Source organism: Rhinolophus hipposideros (assembly GCF_964194185.1).
Source record: "Rhinolophus hipposideros genome assembly, chromosome: 9".
NCBI lineage: Eukaryota > Metazoa > Chordata > Mammalia > Chiroptera > Rhinolophidae > Rhinolophus > Rhinolophus hipposideros.
Genome location: NC_138055.1, coordinates 72,455,480 through 72,468,943, shown reverse-complemented (window position 1 = coordinate 72,468,943; position 13,464 = coordinate 72,455,480). Strand labels below are relative to the sequence as shown.

Genomic DNA, 13,464 nt, shown 5'->3' with positions numbered 1-13,464 from the left:
AATGATAAAAACAGAACTAAGTATTAAATATATCTAATATCCTAATTTTACTTTACAATTTACAAATGAGTCATCTCATTTGTTCCTCACATTAATCTTTTTAGTTGAATAGTGTAGGTGTTATAATCATAGTCCTAATTTACAGACTTACAGAAGAGGTAATATGGGTTTAGGTACACTGTTAAGTGCACTGCCATAAACTGTCATTTATGACATGGTTGCTATGGCAATGGCAGTTCCAAATTTTAGTGAAACACATTTTTAAACTTTTGGAAGATGATCAATTTTTAAATCCATAAAGTGCCTCTCTTCTATTTTAGCTGTGATATTTGTGTGTGTGTGTGTGTGTGTGTGTGTGTGTGTGAAGTATGTAAAAACATAAGCATTGGTTTTTAAAATTCAAAATGCTTCACTATCAAAATCTAGGTGGTAGAATTTTGGAGTCATTAGAAAAGACATTTTTTCTCAAAGTGGCTCTAGGCTTGCTATATAGCTCTGTGACATTCCTTTATTCTCTTTTTTATGTATATTTATGTGCCAAGAAATGGTCACCTATAATATTATAGTATTTAAAATCAGAAATAAACATCCAATAATAGGGAACTTATTATTAAATATGGTTTATCACCCTATGAAATATTAAGTAGCCATGAAAAATAGAAATTATGATACTTGCTTAGCAAAATAAAAAAGTATGATGCAAAAACAAAGTAGAATATAAAACAATCTTGAGATATACCCACAAAGATACAAGAAGCAAATGCAGGACATAACAGTACCTAAAATTAGAGTGATTAAATTTATGCACATTTTCTAAAAATTTTCTATAATGTATTTTTATATAATTAAAATTTATTTCAAAGCATTATCTTACAGGTATTCTAATAAAATTAGAAAGAACCTTTTTTGGTCTTCTAGGAAAAAAAATGGTGCAGTGAGACTTGGATTCTAATCAATAATATGAATGTTGATTATTTATCATTCCAATAGAAAGAGCCACGGGTAAAAGGAGGGTTTTGGGACCACAAATAGGTTGAGAAACACAAGTCAAGGGGACAAGAAAAGCTGGAAAAAGGTAAGGGCAGCTGGCACATGGGCTGAAAGGGCAAACCACTTCGGAGTGGTCTGTTCAGGTTCAGAAAGTGAGACCAACACTTTTGTAGGACAACAAAGTCAGGAGGTGGCACATGGCAACTGCAAAACTCAGAACAAACTCTGATGAGGAATTTTCCCAGAAGGAGGTAGGTCAATAACTAAAAGATGAAGGGATCAGAAAAGAACCAGCTTATTCACAAGATCCCAGTGACCAGAAAAGCAATTAGGAGATTGAATTTAAAGCAGTAGTTCACAGCTTAGAGGTTTTAAAATACCAAGGCAGGGATTTATCCCAGGGCAGCTATTCTGGAATCTTCAGGGATAGCAGGCAATTGGAACTAATGGCTAGATTAAGGAGTGTCTTCAGGGCTGACAGAAGCAGTAGCTTCTTTTACACAAATGACCAGAAGCTCTCGAACTCAAAGTTCACTCACACACACTCAGAATTAGAGCTTTGGTCTAATTGCAATAGTTCCCACGAAGATATTTACTACCGTGGGTGGGCACTTTACAGGTATTATTTCATTTATCCTCCAAAGGACCCTATGAAATGGGTGGGCACTGTTACATTCATTTTACATAGAAGACAATTGAGAATAAAATCCGTTCACCAATTTGCCTACAGTCAATAAATAGCAAGTCACACAGCCAGGTTTGAAATTGCTTCTTTCTCCTCAGTCCTCATGCATTTTCAAAAATATCATACTATCTTCTCTGTTGGAATAAACCACAAAAAGGGTAACATTACAATTTGTCAAGCCGCTTGTCCTTGAATTGCCCTTATACATCCATAAAATAACAGCTTTCTTTAAGAATATGCCACTTTAACCCTATGTTTTCCAGTAGATTTTTAATCTTTCATATTTGAATGTTCACGTTAACACCAATGTAACGGATTTAGCTATGTGGGAAAAATATACAACTCAACACTTATTGCTAGCCAATCTTTCCCAAGTCAGTTGATAAGCTACAGCTCTTATCAGCATTGATTTTTGGCTCTCATATATTTGGGTTTATGATAATCACAATTTGTTGGTTATTCCAGGCTGCCCATGTCTATAACTGGGTACCTTTGACTGATTCTGGGGTGCAGGATTATAAAGTGTATTGTTGCCTCATGGCTACAATTCTCCAACAGTTCTAACAATATGAAAAATGAGATTTTGATCTTCATCTCTATGACTCCATCAACTATTTCACAGTTGGTGTGGACTTAACGGAAGAACATTTATTAATCTCTACAATTCCAAATTAAAATATGAATAAAAATTAACACACAATTCCCTGTCTTGAAGATACATGTCCTTAGTTACTAGATTTACAATAACAAAAAACAATTCACATCTCTTCTCTAACTAGCCTAAATTTAAGTTTAAGCCTTTCGAAAAGTCTCTTAAATATTTCAAATACATCTAGCCTTAAATTTCAGCTTCTTCACTGGCAGTTGAGCCCTGGGAATGGGAGTCTTTTGCATGTTCTTATAATGAGATAATAAAAAAAAAAAATCTACTCTTCTAACCAGAAATATCTACAGTCCTTCCTTTCACCCTCCTTTTTTTTATTAGTTTCAAGTGTAGAAAGCAACATAGTAGTTAGACATTTACACCCCTCACAAAGTGATAACCTCGCGCCCTCAAGCTACTATCCCTCTGATATCTTATATAACTGTTAGAATACTATTGACTATCATCCTTACGCTATACTCCACCTCCTGTGAATATATATATATATATATATACATATATATATATATATATATATATATATATATATATATATAGTGTTTATTATTTTTTTTATTTTCCATGTCCAATATTAGAGTATTCTTAAAACAAAATCCAATTTTTTGGATTAATAGTAGTAATAATAACAGTAATAGTAATAATAACAATGAAATGTACTGAGCTCTTACCATGTGCTAGGCACTGTGCTATGTTCTACAGAGGTACACTTAATGCAATTCTCAAAACAACAATATTAACAAAAAGTGTTATCATTACTCTTTATTTACATTAAGGAAACTAAGATTTAGAGATATTAAGCAATTTTCCAAAGGTCACATGGGTAGTAAAGTGGCTGAGCCTGGACTATTAATATGCTTAACAAACTCTGGGGCTCTAATACTATGCTTTATATGAAATGCATGTTGAATATTGCTTAAAATGGTGGTGAGTCCTAAACCCACTGTATTTACAGTGTAATTTCCGAAACTAAATATAAATGATTATTCAGTACTCTGTAGACATCATGGGTCATTCCTTTCAAATTCCAATCACAAAGCCCAACAATGACAAAAGGCCACCAGACAATCAAGCTCAATTAGGTTTTCATAAAGTTGAATAAACAGTGGCCAACTGAGAGCCGGAATTCTGTTGATCTGATTGAATATAAAGCAAAGGGAGTATAATTGCCACTGAGAACAGGGTAAATACAGATTGTCTGGATGAATATACATCTATTCTTGTAAAAAAACAGATGTTTGCTCAATTAATGTGATTTATTTTGTCTTAAAGGAGATGTCCTTCAGTGGTTGCTAGGTGACATATTTTAGTTTAAGAGGTAAGCTAAATTACAGACTTGGAATATTTTTTCTTAATTATGTATTTTGGTAAAATGGGGATTAAAAAGTAAGGCACAAAGCAATAACTTAATTTGACATGATATACTCCTTGCTATTTCCATTTCCACTTCCACATGTACAGAGTTTCTTTAGAAATTAAGCTGGACTCGATCGACTAGTTGAGTATAAACCCTAATAGTTGAGGCCTCCTCTTTCACCTACATCCCAAGAGTTGAAGTCTATTTTAATAACATTCATGTGGACCTTTCAATAAGGAAGTTCTAAATAGACTAATTCGTAAGTTTACTTCATTTGGTATGATCAATGTTTCAATTCATGAGGATGCCTGAATTGAAAATTTAGCTTGAAGCTAAAGAAATCTTTGACTATCCTTTGACCCTCAACTCAGAATAATCCATGATGAAGAACCTATTTTCCATGCATCCATTTCTTTTTCTCTGTAAACACTAAATATTTGTTTGTTGTCTTTCTGTGATATTCATACTCATTGCAAACCTGTTTCTCTCCCTTTGTTCAATCACTAAAGATTCCAATTCTCCCTCAGTCTTGTCTTTAAAAATATTCTTTTCGTTATAGACCCTTCAAACCAGCTCTCTGGTTTATTCTTTACCTGCTTTAAATGAATCACCTCGCCAGATGCATATACAGGTGGTGACAAAAAAATGTATATGCATTTTAAGAAAGAAAAGAAAACTGTATTAAAATTGTAATTCTCAATATATACCGATAACAAATGATGAATATAAGTCATGTGTATACACTTTTTTGGCACCACTGATATTTTCTGTGGTAGATTGTAATAATGATCACCATTGCCCACTCTTCCCATAATGATATGGAATCTATTTGTCTGGCTTTTGCTACATAACCTTAGCAAACATGACACAAGCAGACCCTGGAATAGTACTACAGTCTTGCTTTGCTCTTGGAACTCTGAGCTTCCATGTGTATAAGCCTGGATTATTCTGCTAGATGAGGAAAGACCATGTAGGTAGAAGTCCCAGTCATACCAGCTGTATCAGATGAGACCATAATATGCTAGCTTGCTGAGAACCATGCAACCCTCAGAAACACTAACTTGGTAGGCTGACTAGTAGTTGACCACAAACATGAGTGAGTCCATGAAGCCGAGATGAACCGCCCTGATGAGCCCCCTCCAAACTGTCAACCCACAAAGTTCTGAACTAAACAAATGATTATTGTTTTAAGATATGGAGTTCTGGGTTATTTTTGTAGCAAAAGCTACTTGACACATTTTCAAATAACTCCAAATAGGTACAGATGGGCTAACAAAATCCGTAGCAAACAGCCCTGCACTAGCTGGCAGAAAATGTACTCTTTATATAGAATGCAACCATATTTGTCCAAAAGGGTTCCATTTATGGGTCACTGGCTTATAGAATGAAGGTGCAATAAACAAGCTAATGCAGTTTCAAAAAGAAAATAGCCTTGACCACAAAAACTTGTTCCAAAGAAAAGTCACAAAGTGGTGTTTAACATATTTCTTTTAGGAAGAGTTCCAATAATGATGACAATGGGAATCCCTAGGGTCCAGAAAAAGGAGAGAAATGTCACAAATGACCATTCCATACAGAAGGACAGATTCCAGAATATTGATCTTTAAGTATAAATTCAAGTGCTAATGCTTACTTCTGATTAGCTCAATGCGGACTTCATATAGTTTGTTGATCCTCCTATTTGAAAACAATGCTGCTGATTTCGTGCAAGTAAGTGAAAGTTTTCCTAAATGCCATTCCATTTCCTAAATACCATTTCCACCTTTAGGAATAGAAACTATTAATTGAAAGAATTTACTCGGTCACTGCTTTTGGATATAAAAAGGCATGGTATGAGTAAGAGTCTTGTCAGCAAAACTGAAAACATTCTAGGTGTTTTACATTTAAAAAAAAATTGATTTGTGGCCTTTGACTAAAATGGTCCAACAGCCGTGAAGACAAATTTAGACTTTAACAAGAGCAGGAAGGCATCACTATCACCTCTACAGCAAGAAGAAAAAGGGGTGTGGGATTGCGGAATTCTAAAAGCAAGACTGAAGTGATAAGAGTGAGAACTGGCAGGACCTGAGACCACAGAGGAGGAGACAACCCACTGCATAAAATGCCAACCTATGCTCCCAAAACATTCATAGATTAAAATACATTTTAATACAACAGAATGAAAAAGACTTTTGTACCTTAGACTTCTGTTGAAGTGCAAAATAAAATTGTAGAAAATCTACTTCCCCCTATTTCAACTCATGCCTAAGAGGCTTGACTCTGTTTATAATATAATCTCGACACTATCCCTCTTTATTATCATTAATCATTCCTTTGTCTTTGCTTCTGTATCTTTTAGTTGAGGGAGCTGGACTCCCACAAGATGCAACCGGAAAGAGGCTTCAGACTCTCCCTTCAAAACAGTCTTTGGATTTATTCTCTCCTCTTCCCTTAACGATATACTGGAACACATGCACATATGTTCTAATGATTTTCAAACAATAAATAGTCCTTTAGTTTCAGCATTTAAACAAAATGGTATAATCTACATCTCATATAACTCCAGTCCAGCGCCAGGGCATTGTATTCTCTGTTCCCTTTCTTACAATGCTCTTCCATCCATAAAAATCATTCACTTAACCATTCATTCATTCATTCATTCATTCATTCATTCGCTTAACCATCCCATCCATGTCTCTGCTCAAACATCACCGATGTCAGAGAGGCCTTCCTTCATTTCTTGATAAGACACTCTTTCTTCCTTGCAATTCTCCCACTGTCTAACCCTATATATCACTTTATCTTCTTCAAGTGTTTGTCATCACCTGATATACTGTAGATTTATCTCCCAATTACCTCCACCCCCTCATTAGAATGTGAGTTTCCTGTCATTCAGCACTCTCTCTTCTTCATTGTTATGTTTCCAGGGGCTTGGACAAGGTTTAGCCCATAGAAAGTACTTAATACTTATTGATGGGGCAAAATGAATGAATAAGGGACAAATGAAGGTACACAGCAAAGATCTTCCCAATTTACAATGTGCTTGTCTTTATGGCTCTACTGGAGAAGATAATATTTCAGTCAATTGAATTACTTCTCAGAGATAAAGTAATTATCTTCAGAGATAATAGAAAATTCACCCTTCTGATCCTGAAAAACTATTACAGATATAAAATGGCAAAAATTACACAAAAAGATGCAAAGAATACACCATCCAGCTGAATTACTTGATTTTGGCTGGAAGAACTTTTCTTTCTTTTAACATGAAGAAACCCAGTGGGAAATCCCTGGCTTGCATATCTGTTTTTGTCAAACATTCAACAGTAACTGATAATCTCTACATCTGTTATTTATTTGACAAGTCTCCAAAGGGCCATACAAGAGGACATTTCAGAGAAGCCCTAAAGAAACTCCACAGCTTTATGCAATGCCAGGAAGAATTTTTAACCATTATACAAATGTTAGGTTTGATTTAATCATTCACGCAAATGGCTACTTACTGATGCATTTTCTGCATTAAGTATGTCATGTGAAAATCTGTGGTGTGTCCACAATTATATTTAAAAATAAAAATTAATTACATATTGAAATTAAGCCACCTGACTCGAGGAGGAGGCAAAAGTCAAGGAAAATTTGCAGCTGGTTGGGAAGTAAATCCAGGGTGGAGAAATTTTTGCAGAGCTCAGGAAGAGAGGAGGCTTGTAAGGCATGAAAGAAGACATTTAGATTTTGTTAGGGGTTTTTCAAGATTCAGACAGCTGGACTCAAAAAGATGCAACATGTCTCTTAAACATATTTTACATAAATAAACTGTATGATCTTCAGAAGTTAATGTGCTGCATTTGGCTTGGATTTTAAAAAGCCATTTAAAGGATTATTTTGAAAATAATATGTATTAAGACTATACTTTCAGGGATCATTTCTATAGCTCATTACTAAAGAAGTTTCTCTGATCGTGTAGAAAATAATATGTATGCTGCAACCCAGGCATTAGGCATAAAATAAAAAAATTCCATATCATAAAACAAAGACAAAGCACCTATGTATTTCTTACCCTAGTAATGGGTTATAGTTTATTATTTTGAGTTTAAAATGTTTGTTTTCTGAATGAGAAAAGATATCTGAAAATTGCTTTTTACAAGCTATTTAACTTTGGTCCACAACAGGCTAGGCAAGACCCATGGATTGTCACTCCATATCCATGCAATGGGGAAAAAAAAAGAAAAAAAGCAAGACACACAGGTTATCACACAGGGCATTAGGAAACCCTTTAGGAGAATTTAATCCATGACTGTGACTATAATTCATTTTAATGGAATTCCCAAAACAAGAAGTTGCCCTTCAAGTGTGATTTTTAGATAAAAGCAAAACCATCTTATAATTTCGTAACACAGAAACATCTGCAGGAAAACACTAGAGAGCACCACGCACTAAAATATCAAAGTAACTGCTCAACTCAGAGGCCAGCTGAAGTACAAGCAGTATAAGTCATCTGTGTACCTTCAAAAATATCTTACACCTTCTCAAATGATGGATTGATTGATTGATTGATTGATTGACTACTTGAGGAGTGAATAAATGATTGACGCTCCTGATAGTGAATCAAAAGCATGGCCTCTTTACATGCCAATAAGACTAGTAAGTATTAGTCTGCAGAAGCGATTAGATGATTCTCTCTTGAAGAGTTTAAAAAGATGGCATAGATTCAAAATGTAAAAATTATGGGAAGCATTAACCAGCTAAACATCTGCTGAAATTTTTATTCAATTAAAAGCAGAGCATCATAAAACCTCAAGTTGGCTTCTTTAAAATGTCATGGCTCAGAGGTGAAGGGAGACTTCGGCTCTGGATATGATTAAGACCCAAAAAGATTTTTTTTTAAAAAAAGTCAACATTCAATGAATCTATATTATACGTTAAGCATAGTGCTAAAAAAGCTGCATGAGAAATTCCAGATCCACATTAGACTGAAAAAGGATATGTTCAATAGACAGAAAGAAGAAGTAGTACATAAGGAAACATACTTTTAAAAATCCTCTATAAAAAAGTCTGAAGCCAAGCATAAGCTAAGACGTGTGTGAACATTTTAATTAGTTATATTCTAAATATAGAACTTAAATAAAGAGGGTAAAAGCATTCAAATCTTTCTTTGCTTCCAGCCTTTTAAGTAGGAAAACATAAAGAGTTACCATTCACATATATTCCCTGAATTCAGAGTCCAATCTTCCAACAAATCACAGCCTCTCTAAGTCAAATTATCCTAACTAAAGAAATCAATTAAACGGTTAATACAACACATATAAAGCCATTAGAATAATCCTAGTACATGGTTAAATACCAGGTATGTGTTAGTTGTAATTATCATTATAATCTACATTTTTCTTATTAAAATATATTAGTCTTACAGTGGTTTATTGAATGAAGTAAATGCTACAGGAACTGTTTAGAATTTTCTACCAATACTCCAATCACCACTGTGAGTTGAATATTATTAGACATGTGTATTTGGATTTCCTTTTTTTCCTTCCTTCAATCTAGCTAAGTGGTTCTCCTTTTGGGATAAGAATTGCTGAGTGCATGATATAAGAATTAAAAGTGTGTGTGTGTGTGTGTGTGTGTGTGTGTGTGTGTGTGTGTGTGCGCGCGCGCATACAACACATAACCATATAGAACATGTTTTGGGACCAGTTATGCTCTGTACAGGCTTTTGTTCATTATTTTTGTATGTCACAAATGGACTTTAGAAGTTACTTTAACAAGAGTGACTTAGATATAGCTGGTAACCTAGACATGGAAAATATTATTAAGGGTCACTGAAATAACTGAAGATAAAAGAAATACAGTAAAAATTATCTAGACACTTTTAACATAACTAAAATTTTCAAGTACACATTACATATTTCCCAAAGTTTGGAAAAAGTGCATGTTTTAAGAACTACAGAGACAATCATCATCATCATCATCATGATAATAATAACACACTTTTAAGAAATAGAGAAATAGAGATTGACCCAATTTTCCAAACTGAGCAATATGTGTATTTGCAAATCACTAGTTTGATGCTTAGTTATAGAAACATTCTAGTGTGAATTACTGAACAATTGATTTGTGAGCATTTACAAATTAAAAGATGTTTCCAGCAATCAGATTTTATTTATGAGGAACAAGTCAATTCAAATCAACACCATAACATTGCAATAGAGCTATGAGGCATTCCTTAGCTCAAAGGCTCATCACGCCATTCTCGCAGTCACATGGTATTTTTGCAGTGTGTCTATCCAAATTTCCCTCTTCTCATAAGGACATCAGTCATTGGATTACAGCCCACCCTAATCCAGTGTCCTCTCATTTTAACTTGATTATATCGGCAAAGTCCCTATTTCCCAATAAGGTGACAATCACAGGTATACTACATTAGGACTTAAGCATATCATTTGGGGAGATGCAATACAATCCCCACTAGTACTACATTTCAGACAATGTACATTATACTGCCTCAACTAACGGTTACCATAAACTCAGTGGAGTAAGTATCATTCCCTTTTAACGGATGAAAAATAAGGCAGGCTAAGGTTAAGTTACTTTTACAGAATGACAGCAAGTAAGATGCAGAATCTTCAGCTAAACCTGGAACTGCCTGATTACAAAGACTGTGCTTTTAAAATGGGGGTTTGAACACCCTGGAGTTATACAAAGTGTGATCAGTGGTATAAGAATCTTTCTGAATAATGTTTGTTCCATCCTTCATGGAAATGAACTTTATCTAATGACAAGTTACTTAAAACATTACTTCCATATTAAAATCTATATATTTTGTAATGGAACACAACATTCATTCACAGAGGATATTATAAATAATTTTAGCTTCAACTACATTTCTCAAGTCTGGAGGACTGATTTTTGGCAAACTCTTACAAGTCAATATTTGCTCCATCAGTCTATAAAAATTTTGGCATTAAAAAAATTACAGAAGCATTGCTAGAATGACAGGTGTTTCTGTCACATATGGAATGGACCATCATTTGCTAGGCTATTGCAGAAAAAACAAGGATAGGATGCGATTCTTTGAATCTAAATTGGTAATAAACCAAAATATCTTAAAAGCTGTCCTTATTAGTTGATCTTTTCACAGAAATGCAGGCACAAGATTAAGAGCAAAAAATCTTAAACAATTCTGACATGATGGAGCATGCAGGCACAAGATTAAGAGCAAAAAATCTTAAACAATTCTGACATGATGGAGCAACAGTTTTATAAATTTGTTTTGGTGGCCAAGTTTCACGCTCTCACTAGTCAACAAGTTGGATACATTTGTTGAAAATGCCAGATTCTAATCTCATTTCCTCAAAGAAATTCTACAACTTCCAAAGGCTAGGACAGGTCACCTGTTTCTGACCTTTTATTACTATGGCATCTTGAGGTACTTGATCACTTTTCTCATCCAGGTGGCTTTTTGCTTTTTCCCCAGACATGGGTTCCCCACTTAGTTATTCAGCAGCTAATGTTTACCTGAAAAGACACATAGCCCTAAGGGCATTCATTCATTGTTTCATTAACTCAGAATCAGTTTACTATGCCCAAACTATTTACTAGGTGCTGTGCTACAGTTTGGTACAAGGACAAAGAGATGGCCATTCACTTCTACCTTAAATACAGAAATTTGGGGGTTTTTCCCCCTGCTCTTCTGTTGTTTGTCTCTACTGATTAGCATCTATACAAGCTCAGTATCCAGCACTCTCAATCTATGTTTGACCTTATTGTTTCCCATAATTCCTTTCATGTCTCAGCCAGAAAACAACATGTCTTTGGAGACATCACCAATGTCTTGGGGTGCACATTTTCTCTCTGAGCTCTCGGGAACCTCCTGAACATAGATCACAAGGCACAGCCTGAATGATTTCAGCTCTATACTTCCACAGAGGTCACTGGTATGGGGTGCGAGGCCTTTCTGTGTGTCATTAATTTCAGGTGCAGAGTGAGTTATTGAGATGGAAATTTCCCAAATATGAGGATTTAATACTTCTTGTGGCCAGCCACTAGCAAATTGCTGAAATTCAGGGCAAAAGTAAATTTAGACATAAGCAAGAGAGAGATTTTAGGTTAAGGAAACTTTTTAGCAATCTATTAAACAGAATACCCTCAGTTTCCTCTCTAACTGAACTCCCTATGGGGCATAGTTAAAAAATGCCTCAACAGTAAAATAGTGCTATTCTGAAAAGAAGTTAAAATAAAACAGTAGAAACATTGTAAAGGTGTCTCAAAAATGACAACAGTAAGACATGTAAATGACTGCTTAAATATGATGATATATTTTAATCCCTAAAAGTATCCATCCCACCGGAGGAATGTATACTGAACTCATTTTTAGACATTCATTTTTGTGTGTTTAAAGTAAATTGTGATACCTTTAAACATACACAATGTAACTGTAACCTCTGATGCTAGTTCAATGATTTCAACAGAATTTGTGACAGTCATAAAGATTGAAGAGATTATTCCATAAAGCATTCTATAAAGCATTAGTGAAAAATTATTTGTACAAGAAAATTGTAAAATAAATTCTCTATTTCCACTGAGTCATAGTATACAATGGGTGATGCATTTAAAAGATGGCTGAACTTCATGCCAGAAGTTGATTTTCAAAGGCAAAGGGTGTTGTATCTGCTAATGTTCTGATGAAGAACTAGTTCTACTTAAAAGAGAACTAACAAGCTGGTCTGCCTTTCCTTCTGGGCCTACAAGCACCAGCATGTAGTGTCCCAGTCTCCTCGTAGCATGATTTCTCTTTTGACAGACTTTGAGTAGGTGTGTCTGGGGCTCCTTTCTCCTATCAGTATTCAGTGGTCACCCTTGACCAGGGTGGAATGGAGTCATTATCTAGATGGAAAAGGATTCTCTAAACTGAACTGATGTTTCAGCAAGATCAAGGAAGAAAAATGTCACTAAAAAATTATCAACAGCACACTCGTATGTTCAGATCCATTTACTGATTTTTATTTTCTGTTTTAAAATGTATGTCATCTTTAATGATCAAACTGTTTTAAAAGTCTATATCTACAAATGCAAATCTAATAATAAGAAAAGCCACATGTTGATCACTGGTTACATGCTAGGATCTATATTAGGGGCTTTATATCTAGTATCTAATTTAATCCTCACAACGAAACTGTAAGGCAAAAATTATTAACCCCATTATACAGATAAAGAAGCCGAGGCTGCGAGAAATTATGGCATGTGAGCAAGGTCAGACAACTAATGGAGGGGTCATGATTTGAAGGCAGTCTGCCTAGTTCCACATATGTTCTTTTCACTGAACTATGGAATTTGTGGTTTGTTTTTACTTTCAAATTCTTTATATACAAACTATTCAAGCTATTTTCATAGGCAAGGATAAAGCGCCATTATTATACAGAAGGAGGAACCTGATCTATAAATTATGCAAAGGAGAAAAATCTCTTAGAATGGTATGCTGAACGTTTCTCTGAAATATTGTGAATAGGAAAGCAATGGGAAAAAATCCATCCATTTCATGAATCAAGGTCTTTTAACTATAGCTAAGTCAGTTATCAAAGAAAATCATGCATTTTTCTGATAAATATTATTTTCAGAAAAAATAGTGAAAAAGCCACACGTCGTAAAATGAAATCTACATGATCACCAAAAATTGTTTAGATACCAGAAGCTAGAGAATAAAAAGGATAGATTATTTTTAAAGTGCATTTTCTCCCTCTTAAAAATATTAATACCACTGTTTTTTTGTTTGTTTGTTTGTTTTTAACAGACATATTTATG

General features: G+C 34.5%; 1 protein-coding gene across 7 annotated transcripts in view; it reads right to left on the bottom strand.

Annotated features, from left to right (window-relative positions):
• NAV3 (neuron navigator 3) overlaps nt 1-13,464 on the bottom strand; it is a 785,517-nt gene that overhangs the window by 255,921 nt on the left and 516,132 nt on the right. The gene's annotated exons all lie outside the window — the stretch shown is intronic.